Genomic DNA, 20,000 nt, shown 5'->3' on the forward strand with positions numbered 1-20,000 from the left:
CATCATTCCTACTGGGAGGTGATGCAGCACCATGCAGCATCTCCAGGGGAGAGAGAGCAGTCGGTTATCTGGAACACCCCACCCTAGGGATGTCCGATATTATCTGCCGGGCGTTAAAATGTAATATCGGAAAATATTGGTATCGGTTTGCAAAAAAAAATGTATTTGTTTTTTGTTTTTTTTGTTTTACATTTATTTAACCTTTATTTACACAGGCAAGCAAGTACAAATAAATTCTTATTTTATTCATCAATCAATAAATGTATTAAGTATGCATAATGTTGTGTTAATTCCACGACAAGAGATATGTAATGTTAATTACCTGAAATTATTCTGTTTTTTTTGGGGGGGGGGGGGGGACCCTGCATATATCGGTATCGGTTGATATCGGTATCGGAAATTAAGAGTTGGACAATATCGAACATCCCTACCCCACCCCACCAAGGATTATTAGATAGACATTATTAAAATCAAGATGATTGTCCAATCCCATGTGTAGATGAACCATTTTGGAGGGAGACTCTGACGAAGAGTTGGATGCACTGTGTGGAATGACCAGTTGATATTTGATATTTATATTATGAACATAATTATGAACCTCCTTGGACAGAGCGCCCTCTGTGTGTGAGATATATATACAGTACAGGATACTCTCTCTATCTCATGCACGCGCGCTGCGCGCACACACACACACACACACACACACACACACACACACACACACACACACACACACACACACACACACACACACACACACACACACACACACACACACACACACACACACAAAAACTGTAATGTATAGTTGTAACCAAACCCACAACTATACGTCAGAGGAACATACGTGTGCACACAAACACTTCATTTGATTCCACAGGCGATCCATATTGCCTCTTGAAACACAGAGTAGCTGGAAGGTATACAGCATTCTAAAGGTAGACCGTCCTGAATCCAAGCAGAGGCACAGAATTCTACTATACAGTCTCCACGATATATATATTGTACATATACAATTAAAAATACATTATATATATAATATTTTTGTATACGTATATATTTTTAAGTTAATCAAAACGTTCTTCGTTGCAGCAATATTAAAAAATAAAACAATTTTAAATGAAATGGAGCCAAATGTATTAACCTACACTATAAAGACATGCATAAATGTAATGTAAATGTTTAAGGTCCTCATTGGTACCTCCTTATACTACATCATTATTGGAATGGACTTTTGGAACCTATGGAACCCTTTCTAGTGGCTGGCTGGTCCTTAAGGTCCAGTTTGCTTTGAACAGGATACATCTGCATTTAGTTATGATGCCCCTCTAGCTCATGGAATGAACTCCAACGGTCCTTAAAGCTGGAGATTCTCCCCTCAGAGTTTAAAACCTTGATCTCCAACCTTTGTCAATCAAGTATGTCTTTTAGTTGATTTGTTATCGTTACTTTTGCCTCGCCTAGTTGACTTATTGTCATGATTTTATATGCCGTGTGATTTGATCCGCCTTTTTCTTGCTTATTTCTGTATGTACACTCGACGTGACTGTAAATGAGGGAAACCTCAGTTGCCTAAGCTGCAAGGGCCCACATGTGGGCCCTTTTGAGGACGATTTGCCAACCGGCACTTTGGCGACCTCTAGTGGATCGCGTGTGCATATTTTTTAATACAATATATATATAGAATTAAAGCCCCATTTGTTGCCTGTCGAGAGCCCTTTCAGGTTACAAAATCCGTTCAGCGCTTCTCGAGTTACATGCCAATATTTGTGGCTTGCGCAAAGTACACGATATTGCACAAATACTACTCCCGACTCATGGGGCTCTAGTTCCGTCAATCATTTGGCGATCTCAAAAGTTATTGGACAGGGTTGTAGCCAATGAGTGTGGCTTTCCAATGATACCCCAGCTGGTTATGTACGAATCAGGGATCTAGGTGAAAAAGTCACAAGCGAAAACAGGAAGAGAAAAAACGCAGAATGAATTGAAGTCTATGAGAAAACTGAGCTTTTCTTTTGTACACAGTTTACCAAAATAACTCCTAATCACTCATTTCTGAATGGATCTTTATGAAATTTGGACATGTACTACATAAGGCATCAGGCTATGGATCTCGGGAGTTTTTTAAGCCATACGAATTTCTGGGGAAATACTACTTCTGGACTACGAACTACTACAGAAAACTCAAGTTCAGACCTATGTTACTCTATTCCATTAGCACTAAAAGTGATCTTTCTTTATTGTATCCTAAACTTCAGAATGTTATCTTTCAAAAGAGACCAGGCTTATGTATGTGCTATAAGTATAAAGTATAGTATTTTGGTTTGCAAAAAAGGTATGCAGTCCTCAAAAACGAAAACAAAAATGGCCACTTTTCTGCCCGCATATTAAGTTAAATAAAGGTTTGAAATTAAATTAAATATCACGTTGTAATCTGTGCTGGAAAACTAAATACTAATAAAAAAAAAAAAAAAAAAAAACTAAGTATGGTCAAATACTGTTATACCAGCAACACCAAGACAGATATGATATATATAGTATTTATAGCCTATGATGTATTTTGGGCAAAATCGCTCATGTTAGTGTATTTCACCTGCAACTGAAAAAAACAACAAATAAATAAAGATTACGATATTGATGACAATATGCGCCTGGCTTCACAATAACCTCAAACAAGGCCTCAAAATAGCAACATGTGCATGTAGAAAATGATATGGTATATTTGTCAGGATGGGGGGGGGGGGTAGGACACACGCGCATACAGCCACTGGTATTGCAGAGCCATGAGATAATGGGGTCAAAACACTGAAATAAATACAAATATAAGCTATAGAAAACACAAAACATCAGAATAAAAGAAATGGAGGGGAAACCCCAAGATAACCACCACTGCTTGCAGTTGAAAAGAACCAGGAACCCAAAAGCACTACAGGAAGAGAAAACCCTAGAAACAGTCCGAGACACTCCTCTACTATTGAGGGCAAACGTGAAGCATCTGAACACAGGAAACCAAGCTTACTTAATTAAAAGGCTCTCAATCAGGTGGCAATAAAGCCCACACACCTGCCACATGGCAATTAACTGGTGTCTAGTGATTGACAGCTCACCAGAGAAAACCCAAAATACATCCATAGCATGCAGAAATAAACTAAAGCCAAACCCACATAGGCCATGATCCATCACAATATTTGTCTGTACCCCGTATCATTTACATTTAGTCATTTAGCTGACGCCTTTATCCAAAGCGACTTACAAGTTGTGTGCGACAAGTCATCAGGAAGGGTACAACTCATAGCAGTGTTGTCCTGCAGAAACATTGTATCTTCCTTATTGATTTTTTTCCACTTTTTCCACAGCGACACTGAAAGATTGGCACACTGTGGCCATGAGGGGTAACTGCACCTTGTTTAAGCATGGCGGACAAGAGAAAACTGCAACAACCACAACAAAAATACATTTCTTTGAGCGAGATTTATTTGAATCCCCATTAGCTACCATGATGCAGCATTGCTTTAAGAGGGCTTTTACATTTTAAATGTACATTCAGTCATTTAGCTTGACGCCTTTATCCAAGGCAAGTTCTGTACAACAAGTCAGCAGCGAAGGGTCAGTAACATTGTTCGTCAAACAGTCGAACTTGAGTGCTACAGTCTTGAGTCCATAGTAGTATAGACATATTAGTATATATGACAGCCCTATGACATCCCTATGACAGCCCTATGACAGCACCATGACAGCACCATGACAGCACCATGACAGCCCTATGACATCCCTATGACATCCCTATGACATCCCTATGACATCCCTATGACAGCACCATGACAGCCCTATGACATCCCTATGACATCCCTATGACATCCCTATGACAGCCCTATGACAGCCCTATGACAGCCCTATGACAGCCCTATGACATCCCTATGACAGCCCTATGACAGCACCATGACAGCCCCATGCCATCCCTATGACATCCCTATGACATCCCTATGACATCCCTATGACAGCCCTATGACAGCCCTATGACAGCACCATGACAGCCCCATGACATCCCTATGACATCCCTATGACATCCCTATGACAGCACCATGACATCCCTATGACATCCCTATGACATCCCTATGACAGCACCATGACAGCCCCATGACATCCCTATGACATCCCTATGACATCCCTATGACATCCCTATGACATCCCTATGACAGCCCTATGACATCCCCATGACAGCCCTATGACAGAGGAACAACATTGTCTCCACCTCACAAACACACACACACACACACACACACACGCACACGCACACGCGCACACACACACACACACACACACACACACACACACACACACACACACACACACACACACACACACACACACACACACACACACACACACACACACACACTCGCACACACACACACACACACACACACACACACACACACACACACACACACACACACACACACACACACACACACACACACACACACACACACACACACACTACGCACACAGGGAGAGCCAGCTGGGGTCCGATGACATTTAGCAGGAGTCATGGGGCTGATATATGACATTCAGAAGGACATCATGGAGACCAGTGGCTGCTGCCTGAGCTCCAGTCTGCACACCTTATACTCTCGTTTATTTGATCAGGGACAGTGTGCACATCAATCAACCATTTATACATTTATAAATGAATACAAATAAAAAAAACTGTAAATATGCCAACATTAGCAGGGTTGCTAGTTTTCAGTTGTAGTCCCTGGGCTAGATGTTTAAGCCAGAAAAGAAACAGAAAAAATAGAAGGACATTAAAGCTAATATAAAAACAGTTTAATTAAAACATATTCTAGGCATTCGTGCATCTATAAACAACCGTGTACAGGGACAAATCAAAGCTATACATGTATAAACACACCGTATAGGCAGGCACACATATGGCAGGCACACATATACATAATCATAAATCACATAAATCACATAATCACAATAAGGACAGTCAGGCTAGTAGGCAAGCATACGGGGGCTGGGCAGCTGGGCTGCGACGTGACTTGCTAATGGTCATGGTCACAGACCTGTGATTTTGTAACAACCATGATTTGAGTGTGTGTGTGTGTGAAGGACCTGAGTGTATTAGTAGTGCGGATGTGTGATGGGATGGTGTTCCAGAACTCTGCAGCTCTGATCGAGAAGAAGGCTGAGTTGCTAAATGCGCTTTTTCTCCCTGGGACGGTGACATTTCCCTCTAGCACTGTTCTGGTGAACCTGCTGCTTTCTGTTAAGAACTGTGAGAGAGGTGGTGGGGCTAGACCATATACAAGCCTTGACTTTGCATGATGTGTTTGTGTGTGTGTGTCTGTGTGTATGTCTGTAGTGGATTAGTAGTGCAATAGTAGGTATCCAGGTAACTGTATGATGGCATGTACAATAGTGCTGCGTATATACACATTTATATATACAGTATATATCCATATCTGTCTGAATATACAGTACCTGCATATAATCCTCCTATATACCTACATAATACACCTGCATATAAGCCATACAACTCTGCATGATAGCATATACAATAATGCTGTATATACTGTGTATATATACATTTATATTTACTGCATATATATGTATATATAAATATAAATATATATACATATACGTACATATCTACCTTCTATATACCTACTTATATACCTGCCTATAGCCCATATAACTCTGTATGATACCATGTACAATAATGTATGAAACAATCATTTGATCAAACATGATCAAATTTGATGACAATTGTTTATTTGGTAGCATTTCAAATTGACCGATTTCATTTTACGAATTGCATTATAGATATTATTATTTTGATAGATAGAATAGACCTAGCCTGGAGATTAAAACAGCCCGGACGCAGTGAGGTTTGTGAGGGAGGATGGTTGCGGTCCTGAGCCTGGACCAGTGGACCGGGCACCAGCACCCTGTGGCGCCAGGCTGGAATGGCCCCTGAGCGGTGCACCTCCGCTGGGCTGCAGCGGCTCGTACGTTGGGCCTCTAATTTTCTGTGCGTTTTCTTTACTTTTTTCCACTTTTTGGATTGTCAACAATGGACGATGTGGAGGTAGAAAGTCACAGTGAGCTCCATGACCCACAGAACACATTTTTATAAAGATATGAGAAATGGAAAGACTTGAATCCAGAACATACAGTTCCGGGTATGGTTTGTAAATTAATGTAAAATGAAGGTCCCGCTCCTAATGAAAATTAGAGAGTTCTCGATTAGCCCACTCCTGGAAACCTTTAGAACGGAAAACCCCACGGAAACCAAATACTTTTTTTTTATTTTTAATCTATTATTGAGGGCCGTCATCATTCATTCATTCGATCTTTATTTAATCTTTTTTTTTTATCTGCTTTTTCTCCTTATTTTCTATTTTTCTCCCATCCCAATTTTGCCTCGCCAATTCTCCCTTCAATCTTGAACGTTGCTAGACGATGCCTCCCACTGGTCGGCTGCAGTGAGGACCAAGCCTTGCATCACGTGTCCCCTCCGGTACACGAGGAGGCAGCTGTCGCATCTTTTCACCTGAACAGCGCGATCTCTCAGCGGCGAGGAGTAACGCGTGGGAGGCTCACGCTGCCCCCGATACTTCCTGATTCTGCTGTACAGGCGCACCAACCGACCTGTAGGAGTCGCTGTCCACAACGTCCAATCCCCACCCACCGGCTTTCCCACCCTCTACCACTGCCAATTGTGGTAGTATGAACGACCGGCCAAGCCGGTAGCAACGCCGAGAGCTGGGCTCGATACCAGCATCTCCTGCGTTAGTGGCGAGCGCCTTGCCCACTGCGCCACTCGGCCGCCCTCGATCTTTATTTAATCTTGAAAGATAATTGAGAGCAGGCTCTCATTTACAATGGTGTCGAAGTACAAAAACAATAAAACAATTACAATTATTTTAACAACTACAGACTGAGGTGAAATGGTTGGCTATTATAGCTTTAAACTGACAAATGGATACTAAAGTATTGAGTTTTAATTACGGTGCTTTGCAAAACATTCCACGTGTCGGGGGCACAAAAGCTAAAAGCAGATTTTCCTAATTCAGTGCAAACTGTGTGGTGAAAGCATAAGTCCTAAAGCATAGTTCCAGTCCAGTAATGAACTGATGTAGGGTGGAAGATCACCAATAATTTATGCAGAAACAGATGCCAGTGCAAGTCACGTCTCTCTCTCTGCCAGAGAGGACCACCGACCTTATCATACAGGATACAATAATGGAACCATAACTGTCACCAGTGATAAATCTAAGGGCAGCATGATATACAGGGTCCAGAGGCTTTAGAGTGGAAGCAGCAGCATGTCTATAAAAACTACGTTTGCATAATCCACAACAGACTAAACGAAATTGCTTTAACGACCCTCCTTTTGTTTCTGTACAAAAAGCCAACCTTCTGTCGCAGTTTACTTGCAAGGTTATCTACGTGGTGGACAACACACAGCGGAGTCTGTGTAGACAGCATCACGTGTGCGAGCCACTGTGGTTCAGAGACCGCCTGTAACGTTTGGGGTTTTGCTCTCCTCAGGGAACAAAGCCCTAGCGTTACCTGGTGGTAATGGTCCTGTCTATCTGTCCTGATTGCATTCATTGGCACCTGGTGTGTCTAGTTAGGGTGGCTTTATATGCTCTTCCGTGTCACCACTGACACCGTGAGTCGATCGCCAGACTATCCGCGAGTAATGCCTTTGTGAGTAAAGACGTATCGCTCCTGCCATGGGGAATAAGTCCGTTCGCCATTTGTTTTGTTTGCCGTGTGAATTCGTTATTTGAAAGTGTATCTTGATGCGAGAGTTCGCCGAGTTTATTATTTAGCTTATCCCGTTTTGGAGACTTGCTTTCTCCCCTTTATTTCCCCCTGTTTTTGTGTTTATGTTATCGTTTCATGTATTCGACTCACCGTCGCGGTTTGTGGAGACTGATCTTTCTCCCCTTTTGCTTGCTACGGTATCCACGTGCCACTCGCTGCTCAAAATAAAGGAGCATTGCTTTATATGTGTAAATCAACTCCTGCATCCCGTCTCCTCTGTTCTGCACTGCACCTGGGTCCAACACACCTACCCAACCGTAACACCACCACGCTTGGCAGCATGTCCCAAACCTAAGCTTTTCATTTGCATTCGGGTCAGCAGCTAGTAACTAGTAAGAGTAGGTAAGGGATAGATGTATATATATATAGTATAAAAGGGATTTATATGCGGGCGGCTAGGTGGTGCAGTGGGCAAGGCGCTCACCACCAATGCAGGAGACGCTGGGTTTGAGCCCAGCTCTCCGCATTGCTATCAGCTTGGCTGGTCATTCATAATAATACAATTGGCAGTATTAGGGGGTGGGAAGCTGATGGGTGGGGATCGGACGTTGTGGACAGCGACTCCTACAGGTCGGTTGGTGCGCCTGCGCAGCAGAATCAGGAAGCGACGGGGGCGGCGTGACCTCCAAACGCAGACCCCCGACGCTGAGAGATCGCGCTGTGCAGGTGAAAAGATGCGACTGCTGCCTCCTCGAGTACCGGAGGGGACACGTGATGCAAGGCTTCGTCCACATTACAGCCGGTTTGTGGGAGGCGTGGCCTAACAGCGTTCGAGACAGGGGAGGGTAGAATTGGACGATACGAAATTGGGATGGGAGAAAAATAGAAAATGGGAGAAAAAGTTGATCAAAAAAAAAAAGGATTTATATGCAGTTATGTACAGTCATGTGTGGATATCCCCTTAAGCCCTGATCGGTCCGGTACCGGACCAACAATAACATAACATAAATAGATCAATACAGTCCGTATTTATTATTAATGTTGCGTTTCTTTTTCAAATGTAGCCAAGAGTAAAGACCCTAACCCTATCAAAACAGCAGTCAACGATGATTTTAAGTGTTATTAGCGAATAATTAGCGAGTTTATAAATATCTCGGCGCATTCAATCGGAAAACCGGATGATTTCGACGGAAGGAAATGATGCCGTCATCAAGTCGTTTTAGTCCTAAGAAAGTGGAGACCCAGGGTTTTCGTTGAACATAGAAATTTCATAAAACTACACTACCCAGCTCACACACCAGCCCCTGTCAGAACTGCTGAAAAATATTCTATGCGAAAGATTCTGAGGTTATTTTCATGATTATATCTCACGGGTCGAACAAACCTGAACATAATGTATATTTCTTTACCTTTCTGTGAACGTCTAGAAAATCTTGCAATCTGGTGAAAAATGGCGGACATTATACAAATGAATATTTAATATTGTAATCACCACAACCCATCTGACAGACATTTGTATTCTTTTTGCAACATTTCAAAGGTTTGTTTAAAAATTTGCTTGACAATTGGACGGAAATGCAGCTGCTGTACGCACGTGGCCACGGAGTCGGGCAGACAAATAATTGCAGGGCTTTGTACCCACTCTCCATCCATCCGCCCAGCCATGCATCCGGTGGAGGAGTGCAGCTGGCAGAGGACTAACGGGGGCCTGGAGAGAGCCATGATAACTGTCATTAACTTGGAGCGGGAGCCCAGGGAGCCACCGGGGATCAGGATGACAGACCCATCATCTCGGTGGCCTCACGTCCTGGGCACGGCTGGGGGAATAAGCCTGAATCTTAAGTAGGCTATGTCTCTGTTTTCTCGCTCGAGGCCCGATATTAGGCAATGCACCTGATATTAGGCAATGCACCTGATAGTAGACAATGCACCTGATATTAGGCAATGCACCTGATAGTAGGCAATGCACCTGATATTAGGCAATGCACCTGATATTAGGCAATGCACCTGATATTAGGCAATGCACCTGATATTAGGCAATGCACCTGATATTAGGCAATGCACCTGATATTAGGCAATGCACCTGATAGTAGACAATGCACCTGATAGTAGACAATGCACCTGATAGTAGACAATGCACCTGATAGTAGACAATGCACCTGATAGTAGACAATGCACCTGAGAGTAGACAATGCACCTGATAGTAGCCAATGCACCTGATAGTAGACAATGCACCTGATAGTAGACAATGCACCTGATAGTAGACAATGCACCTGAGAGTAGACAATGCACCTGATAGTAGACAATGCACCTGATAGTAGACAATTATGCACCTGATAGTAGACAATGCACCTGATAGTAGACAATGCACCTGATAGTAGACAATGATAGTAGGCAATGCACCTGATAGTAGACAATGCACCTGATAGTAGACAATGCACCTGATAGTAGGCAATGCACCTGATAGTAGACAATGCACCTGATAGTAGACAATGCACCTGATAGTAGACAATGCACCTGATAGTAGACAATGCACCTGATAGTAGACAATTATGCACCTGATAGTAGACAATGCACCTGATAGTAGACAATGCACCTGATAGTAGACAATGATAGTAGGCAATGCACCTGATAGTAGACAATGCACCTGATAGTAGACAATGCACCTGATAGTAGACAATGCACCTGATAGTAGACAATGCACCTGATAGTAGACAATTATGCACCTGATAGTAGACAATGCACCTGATAGTAGGCAATGCACCTGATAGTAGACAATGCACCTGATAGTAGACAATGCACCTGATATTAGGCAATGCACCTGATAGTAGACAATGCACCTGATATTAGGCAATGCACCTGATAGTAGGCAATGCACCTGATATTAGGCAATGCACCTGATATTAGGCAATGCACCTGATATTAGGCAATGCACCTGATATTAGGCAATGCACCTGATATTAGGCAATGCACCTGATATTAGGCAATGCACCTGATAGTAGACAATGCACCTGATAGTAGACAATGCACCTGATAGTAGACAATGCACCTGATAGTAGACAATGCACCTGAGAGTAGACAATGCACCTGATAGTAGCCAATGCACCTGATAGTAGACAATGCACCTGATAGTAGACAATGCACCTGATAGTAGACAATGCACCTGAGAGTAGACAATGCACCTGATAGTAGACAATGCACCTGATAGTAGACAATTATGCACCTGATAGTAGACAATGCACCTGATAGTAGACAATGCACCTGATAGTAGACAATGATAGTAGGCAATGCACCTGATAGTAGACAATGCACCTGATAGTAGACAATGCACCTGATAGTAGGCAATGCACCTGATAGTAGACAATGCACCTGATAGTAGACAATGCACCTGATAGTAGACAATGCACCTGATAGTAGACAATGCACCTGATAGTAGACAATTATGCACCTGATAGTAGACAATGCACCTGATAGTAGACAATGCACCTGATAGTAGACAATGATAGTAGGCAATGCACCTGATAGTAGACAATGCACCTGATAGTAGACAATGCACCTGATAGTAGACAATGCACCTGAGAGTAGACAATGCACCTGATAGTAGACAATGCACCTGAGAGTAGACAATGCACCTGATAGTAGACAATGCACCTGATAGTAGACAATTATGCACCTGATAGTAGACAATGCACCTGATAGTAGGCAATGCACCTGATAGTAGACAATGCACCTGATAGTAGACAATGCACCTGATAGTAGACAATGCACCTGATAGTAGACAATTATGCACCTGATAGTAGACAATGCACCTGATAGTAGACAATGCACCTGATAGTAGACAATGCACCTGATAGTAGACAATGCACCTGATAGTAGACAATGCACCTGATAGTAGACAATGCACCTGATAGTAGCCAATGCACCTGATAGTAGCCAATGCACCTGATAGTAGACAATGCACCTGATAGTAGACAATGCACCTGATAGTAGACAATGCACCTGATAGTAGCCAATGCACCTGATATTAGGCAATGCACCTGATAGTAGACAATGCACCTGATAGTAGACAATGCACCTGATAGTAGACAATGCACCTGATAGTAGACAATGCACCTGATAGTAGACAATGCACCTGATAGTAGCCAATGCACCTGATAGTAGCCAATGCACCTGATATTAGGCAATGCACCTGATAGTAGACAATGCACCTGATAGTAGACAATGCACCTGATAGTAGCCAATGCACCTGATAGTAGACAATGCACCTGATAGTAGCCAATGCACCTGATAGTAGACAATGCACCTGATAGACAATGCACCTGATAATAGACAATGCACCTGATAGTAGACAATGCACCTGATAGTAGACAAATGCACCTGATAGTAGACAATGCACCTGATAGTAGATCAGTGGTTCCCAAACCTCTCCTCGAGGCACCCCAGCCATTCAATGTATTTGTTAAATTCCACCACCAGCACACCTGATTCAACTAATAAAGGGCTAGCTAAGTTGAATCAGGTGTGCTGGTGGTGGAATTTAACAAATACATTGAACGGCTGGGGTGCTTCGAGGAGAGGATTGGGAAGCACTGTAGTAGACAATGCACCTGATAGTAGACAATGGGTCTCATTCCCCAAAATTTTCCAAAGAGTTCTCTTGGAAGACTTATCTTGGAACCGACTGAGACAGTTCACTCTGAGTCCCCAACGTGCTGGTAATATGTCTTAAGTGGCTCAAACGGTCGCACCTGTGACATCTGCTTGGGGAATGGCATTATGTCTCAAACGCGAAAGCGTGTCCCCGTTCAGGTCATTTGCATACAAAACAACGCCTCCAGAGCTCCTTATAAGGCAAAGTAATGACGCAGCTGTGTGGAAATGGATGCGGAAGTGCCTTGCGAGTCTTGCGCGACCCATCGAAATGAGATTGGATTAATGTATTGTCATCATATAGTACAGCTCGTGGACCTGCCGCAGCGCGCGCGCACACACGCGCGCAGTATACTGTAGCCTACGGCGTAATGAATTAACGCAGTATAGGTGTGTGGGCTGGGTAGAACTGCATGCTTCCCAACGAGGGGGCGTGCCGAACATTCTACCTCACGCACCTGAGAGTGGTTGGCATTCAGCTCGTCAGGAGACTACAAGTACTGCCGACTGCCTTCCACTCATTGCCAGGTCGTCTCTGCACACTACCACCTATCGCCGTTTCCTGGAGTGGGTCATCGTCTTCGCTCTCTAGACTTCCACGGGAGGATCCCTATGTTCCCACTGCAGATGTCGTGCCATTCAACTTTGCTACCATCTACCGCCACGTCTCTGGGGTGAGACGTCGTGCCAGCTACTTCCCTACTCCCTCTTCATGGACCTCGTTCCTGGGGTGAGACCGCGTCATCGCTCTCTATTGTTCCACGGGAGGATGCCCGTGTTCTCACCCAATTCCCTTTGGATCCCCTGTTTGCTGCGTTGCCCGTCGGCAGCATTCTGGTCGGGAAGATGCCCGTGTTCTAGAGGATTCCTGTGTACCTTTTTGGTCGCCCTTTAAAGGCACAGTGCTGCTTTTTGTGTTCCTGGACTTTGGTGTTTTTTACCCTTAAAGGGTCAGTGCCGCTATTTTTGTGTATTAATAAATCATGCCCTTGTTTTGGCTAACTCTGATTACCTGTCTGTGTCGTGCAATTGGGGTTGCATACAATCCCTAACAATAGGCTTATTATTCCATTAATGCCTACGGCGTAATGAATGAACGCAGTATAAGCTTATTATTCCATTAATGACTTGTTGCATTAGGATTTAGTAGATACTATATGCTCTGCCCTACGTACAGTATAGGTACAGTCTGTACTTATACTGTACGTAGGGCAGAGGCAGAGCATATATATATAGTATCTACAAAATCCTAATGAAACAAGTAACTAGAATATATTAAGCCTATACTGTTCATTAGACACGTAGGCCATACTGGCGCACACAAGACTTGTTATGGAATATTAATGCAGTCTATTTCCATGCGATTAGCTTTAGTTCTTATTTATTTATCCACTGTCATTTCAGTGTTGGTGTATAGGCTATATAGTGTATTTCGATATACGTTTAATTGATTAATGATATATTCGAAGGAATGCAGGTTTATAGCTATATCAAACAAAGGTCTGTCCCATTGTATACCAATCAATGGGATATATTGCATGTTGACCTGCATTCTTTCAAATGTATATAATTAATTATTAAAACAGATGTGTAACAAATAAGAAACACAAATTCCACAGAAGGCATTAAATAATGATTATTTTCAATAATTTCACAATAATTGCATAATTGTGTTTGAATATCTGAGTAATTAAAGTAATTATACATTTGTCCAAAATAGCTGCTTCAGATATGGTTAATCCAGCTGCCCTGTGATCAGATTAATCCATATTATTTATTTTTCCGACATCAAATGCGTAATTTCTTATCGTACAAATATTGTCATATTTATTTTAATTATGATTAAGTAATTAATTCCAAGGAGGCCTGTAGCGTTAACATGAAGGAATCACTATGAGAACACAGTCTGTCAAGTTAATAAAATGTTCAATTAGTCAATCAATCATAAGTGTGCTCCTCAGCACTCTTAAATCTGCTCTCAGCCACGCTCAAATCTGATCTCAGGAACATTTGGGGAATCGCGCTACCAGCCCTAATATGTCTTAAAAAAGAGGACATTTTTGGTCGTAAATCCGTTCGGGAATGAGACCCAATGCACCTGATGCACCCTTTTCACTGCAGACACCAATTCATAGTCTGTAAAAGCATGTGCCAATTAACAGACATGTATGAGAGTATGAAGAGGGAAATATGTTTGCCTAGTGTTAAATACAAGAAGAAGAAGAAATCTTTATTTGTCATGCAGATTTAACACACACGATAGGCGACCCACAGGAACACACACACACACACACACACACACACACACACACACACACACACACACACACACACACACACACACACACACACACACATGCACTGAGTCGCTGACTAAATGTCTCTCTGCACCTCCCATCCCGTTGTCCTTCCCCCCCAAGGGCAGCCAGGAGCAGACAAGGGCTGCAGCGTGTGCCGCGCCCGGGGACCAATCCAAGTGCTCCTGTCCGTCTTTGTCAGGGACGCGACAGCGTTAGCGATCTGTTGTGCATGTTGTTCCATTGGGTTTATCTTATCAGGAGGGGAAACCCTTGCGAGCACGGGGGGAGAACATGCAAACTCCCCAAAGAAAGGCCCGGGAGATACCCCACCTGGGTAACTGGCAACACGGCAACCTGGTCCCCAAGCCGGAATCTAACCCAGGACCTATAGCTGTGAGGCGACAGTGTTAACCACTACACCACTGTGCCAATGCAATCTCATGTGCAGGCTTTCAATTGACCTTTCTCAAGCCCTGCCCTCTTTTTTTTTATCCTCCAATCGCAACTGTCACTTCCCTTGGACAAAGACAGTTTGGAAGCAACCGTTGTGATTGGAGGATCAAGAAAAGGGGGCGTGGCTTGAGATAGATCAATTCCATAACTGTAAAATCAACAAGGTCATTATTAGGAGTGTAACGGTACATGTATTCACCCTGCAACACCTCGGTACGTGCAGCCATACGGAGAGTACGGTCTAGTTTCCTTGAGTTATTCTGCACCTAGTGCATCTGTCGCCACAAGCAGGTACTAAACGTAATAAACGTCTGTGAGTGCGACCCTGGTCAGGAGGTGAAGGGTTAGAGAGCAGAGGTCGATCTACATATATATATATATATATATATATATATATATATATATATATATATATATATATATATATATATATATATATATATATATATATATATATATATATATATATATATATATATGCGACAGATGAAGATAGCAGCCGTGGCAATGATCAATCGTTGCCGTTATAGTTCAAAATGGTAAACAGTCGAAGTTATCTTATAATATGAAAACACAAATAAGTTTCATCAACTATATATAAAAAAGCTTTAATTAGTTGCTTAGTTCATAATAGAACAATTAAAAAACCAACATGTTTCGGCCTCTCTATCGGCCTTCTGAAGGTCCCGCTCCTAATGAAAATGAGAGAGTTCTCGATAAGCCCACACCTGGAAACGTTTAGAACGGAAAACCCCCCGGAAACCATATTTTAATTAAATTAAATGAACCATTCCATTATTATTATTATTATTATTTTATTACTTTCTCTTTTTCCCCCTTTTTTTCCGTTTTTTTCCCATCCCAATGTTAGTCGCTATGCCAATTCCCAATCCCCTACCTGGTCATTGCGTGCCCTGCCCCCTACCGTCGGTCTGGGAGGGCGGAGACTATCACATGCTTCCTCCGACACATGTGTAGCCAATCCCCATTTCTTTTCACCTGGCAGCGCGGACTCTCACTGAGAGAGTGTAACGTGTGGAAGGAGCACACTACCTCCCCCAGGATCCGACCTCGCTGTGCAGGCGCCCCGACCGATCTGTAGGAGTCGCTGTTTTACAACGACCAGGACCCGCCCCACCGGCTTTCCCACCCGCTGACACTGCCAATTGTGTTAGTATGGACGGTCGGCCAACCCGGAAGCACCACAGCTGGATTCGATCCCACTGTCTCTGTGGTGGTGGGCAGACGGCAGACGCTTAGACCGCTGCGCCACCCGGCCGCCACCATTCCATTATTGAGGGTGATCATCATTCATTCAATCTTTATTTAATCTTGAAAGATCATTTAAACCATTCTTGCCCTGAAGAAGGCCGATAGAGAGGCCGAAACATGTTGGTTTTTTAATTGTTCTATTATGAACTAAGCAACTAATTAAAGCGTTTTATATACTTGAAGAGTGCCTGGAACTTCTTTGTTTTTTCAACTGGCTCCCCTTTATCCAAAGAGCACCTTCTAAAACACTGGATTCACACTACAAAGCCCTCCTTCCTGTTCAAGTTTATCTTATAATATGTCTGTTATTATGCTACATGCAACACGATGCAAAAATGCAAAGCTGATTCTGAACGAGTCGTGCATCATTTTGGAATCAGCGGCGTTATGTCACCCGTGACATCAAGTGGACTTCAGCTGAAATAACGACTGGAATAGCCACGCGTCGTCAATCGGCAAGAAGAATAACGGGAAATGTGGATTTATTTTTATTACCAACTTTCTTGGCTTGGATTGGACGGTATATGCGTCACGGTCAGGCAGCACCAGGGGAGAAGGCTGCCACATTAGATAAGACACAACGTTTTCTTTGTAATAGGCAACTTTGAAAAAACAATGCCATTCGGGTCTGTGTCTCCCCCAGGGGCCCCGACCAGGTTGGGTCCGACATGTCTCGGTTCTGCATGGGTCTGGGGTGCAGCTGCCTTTGTAATCGCCACATCAGTAGTCATACAAATGTTTAGTTTTTCTCTCACTTCTTCTGATAATCTTTATTGTAACTTATTGTAAATGGTGCATTTATATAGCAGCTTTTATCCAAAGCGCTTTACAATTTTGTTCCTCACATTTTGACCCCTTCACTCACACATTCACACACCGACGGCGGAGGCGACCTGCATGCAAGCAAGGTGCCGACCTGCTCATCGGGAGGAGCGGGAATCGAACCGGGAACCTTATCCGACTACACCAGACGACCGCTCTTCCTCCTGAACCACTGTCGGCCCCCATTTACATTGTACAACTTCAATGTAACTATCGATATAGCTAGCTACGGTATTTTGGGATCTCGATAGCTAATTATAGATCATTAGCAGCACCCTGATGTGCCAATCACCGGAGCCAGGAAGAACCAAACGGGACAACAACTACTTATCAAAGAAGACCGGGCCAAATATACCAAAGCAGACAGGGACAAACCATTGTGTATGTTCACTGTTGTGTTTACTGCTTGATACACTGTAGGGCCAGGCTGTACCAACTCTCTCAGGGGGGGGGGACTGTACTGTTACATTAATAACAGATTCTTATTTCCAACGGCAACCTTGTAAAAGGCACAGCCTGTTGAGGGACAGGGGGGCGGGCAGGGGGTGAAACAAATACAGAGTTCAAGTTAAAACATGGTAAGACAAACAGAACAAAAACAAAACAGCAGGCAGGCAGGCAGATGCAGGTGCTAGTTTTAGAAACAGTTGCAAGTGTCAGTTGAAATGTCCATGATGGTACTGTATCCTTGAAAGCTGATTTGGAGATTACATCGTCCAGTTTTAAACCTTTTTTTAGTAAATTGTTCCAGTCTGTGGGCACGGCAGAGTGAAATGATGATTGTCACAATTACACAGAGTGTGTTTTGGTGATTTTCAGCACATGTCAACAAACTACACAGGTGTTTGGGTGACAGGACCAAGGAGAGTTTTATAGATGAACATAAACCAGTGTATTTCATGACGGGTGTGTAAGGATGGCCAGTTTATAGAGGAATATAAAGTGCAGTGGTGAGCACACTATAGGTGGAACTAAGTATAACCTGCACTACTCTCTGTTCAAAATGAATGAAAAGAAACCTAGCCGAACGCACCATCGGAGGTATACTTCCCACGCCAGGCATTGCAGGGCCCAGGCTAAGAGAATAGTCAAATGCTCTAGCCAGCCAAACAACTGCCTCTTTTCTCCTCTTTGTACTGTCAGGCAAGCGCTACCGGAGCCTCATGGCCGGCACACAGAGAGACTCAAAAGGAGCTTCTATCCCAGGCCATCAGGCTGCTCAATGTGGCCTCTATGCAACACTAACTCATCCATTCTACACGCATTGCACACAACATCCAACATGCACACACTCACTTTAAACATTCACCTTTAACATTCACTTTAAACACTTAAACACTTTTTAGACATTACACCATATTGCATTTTGTTGTACATTTTAGTTTTGTATATTGTATATTTTGTATAGTGTTTGGTCTTTATTCTTTAACTGTTTTACTGTATGAAGCACAATCCCAGGACGGTCATACAGAACCAAGCATTTCACTGTAGTGTACATGTACCTTATATCTGTGACAAATACAACAAGACTTGAACTTGAAACTTGATGTATTTGATTTTTGTTGCTTTTTTCCTGTTGTACCGAACTCATACCGAACCGTGACCGCAAAAACCTCCCTGGCTTCTGTGTGCCATTACAGCCCTAGCCATCACAGGCAGGAGATCTAGACTTAAAGAGCATGATCGCATTACTTTGCAGAAGGACATATCATAATCTATTTGATTAAATCGACAAAATGACGTTTATTTGTTTGCGAGAGTGTCTTTGTTCCGACACTTCCTCTGCGAGGCAGAGGGTCTGACATCATTCAGGCCTGTAATGTAATACACGTGCACAGCGTATGCGGACGGAAAGATATACACTCCACCTGACATTTCAGCCAAGGTTACTTTTGACAAAGCGGCAAGTCTCACGCTCAAGGTGAAGGCTGTGCATGCGTGTGTGTGTTCACATGCTCGTGTTGTGTGTTGACGTAACTATTCCATCCCTTACAACATATGTGTGGCAGATAAGGGAGTGTGTGTGTGTGTGTGTGTGTGTGTGTGTGTGTGTGTGTGTGTGTGTGTGTGTGTGTGTGTGTGTGTGTGTGTGTGTGTGTGTGTGTGTGTGTGTGGCTGTGCGTGTGTGCATGCGTGTGTGCGTGTGTGTGTGTGCGTATATTAACAGATATAGACATTCCCACACACACAAACACGTTAATTATGGCACGCTGAAATACAGATGTAAACACAACATTTGAAATTAGACGATCCTGGCTCTTTCAGCTGGTCGACTCCCGTGAACTGCATCAACATTATGCTGTTATTGTTCTGTAAATGTGTACTCGCCCTCCTCCCCCATTAGGCCCCCCCTCTCTCTCTCCCTCTCTCCCTGCTCTCTGTCTGTCTGTCTATCTCTCACTCTCACTCCTCTCTCTCTCTCTCTCTCTCTCTCTCTCTCTCTCTCTCTCTCTCTCTCTCTCTCTCTCTCTCTCTCTCTCTCTCTCTCTCTCTCTCTCTCTCTCTCTCTCTCTCTCTCTCTCTCACTCCTCTCTCTCTCTCTCCCTCTCTCCTGCTCTCTGTCTGTCTGTCTATCTCTCACTGTCTGTATCTCTCTCTCTCTCTCTCTCTCTCTCTCTCTCTCTCTCTCTCTCTCTCTCTCTCTCTCTCTCTCTCTCTCTCTCTCTCTCTATCTACTCTCTGTCTGTCTGTCTGTCTGTCTGTCTGTCTGTCTGTCTG

General features: G+C 43.4%; 1 protein-coding gene across 1 annotated transcript in view; it reads left to right on the plus strand.

Moving 5' to 3' along the window:
- aatka (apoptosis-associated tyrosine kinase a) overlaps positions 1-20,000 on the plus strand; it is a gene marked incomplete at both ends in the record, with an annotated part of 52,477 nt that overhangs the window by 941 nt on the left and 31,536 nt on the right. The gene's annotated exons all lie outside the window — the stretch shown is intronic.

This window comes from Notolepis coatsorum (genome assembly GCF_963971535.1).
Source record: "Notolepis coatsorum genome assembly, chromosome: 14".
Lineage (NCBI taxonomy): Eukaryota > Metazoa > Chordata > Actinopteri > Aulopiformes > Paralepididae > Notolepis > Notolepis coatsorum.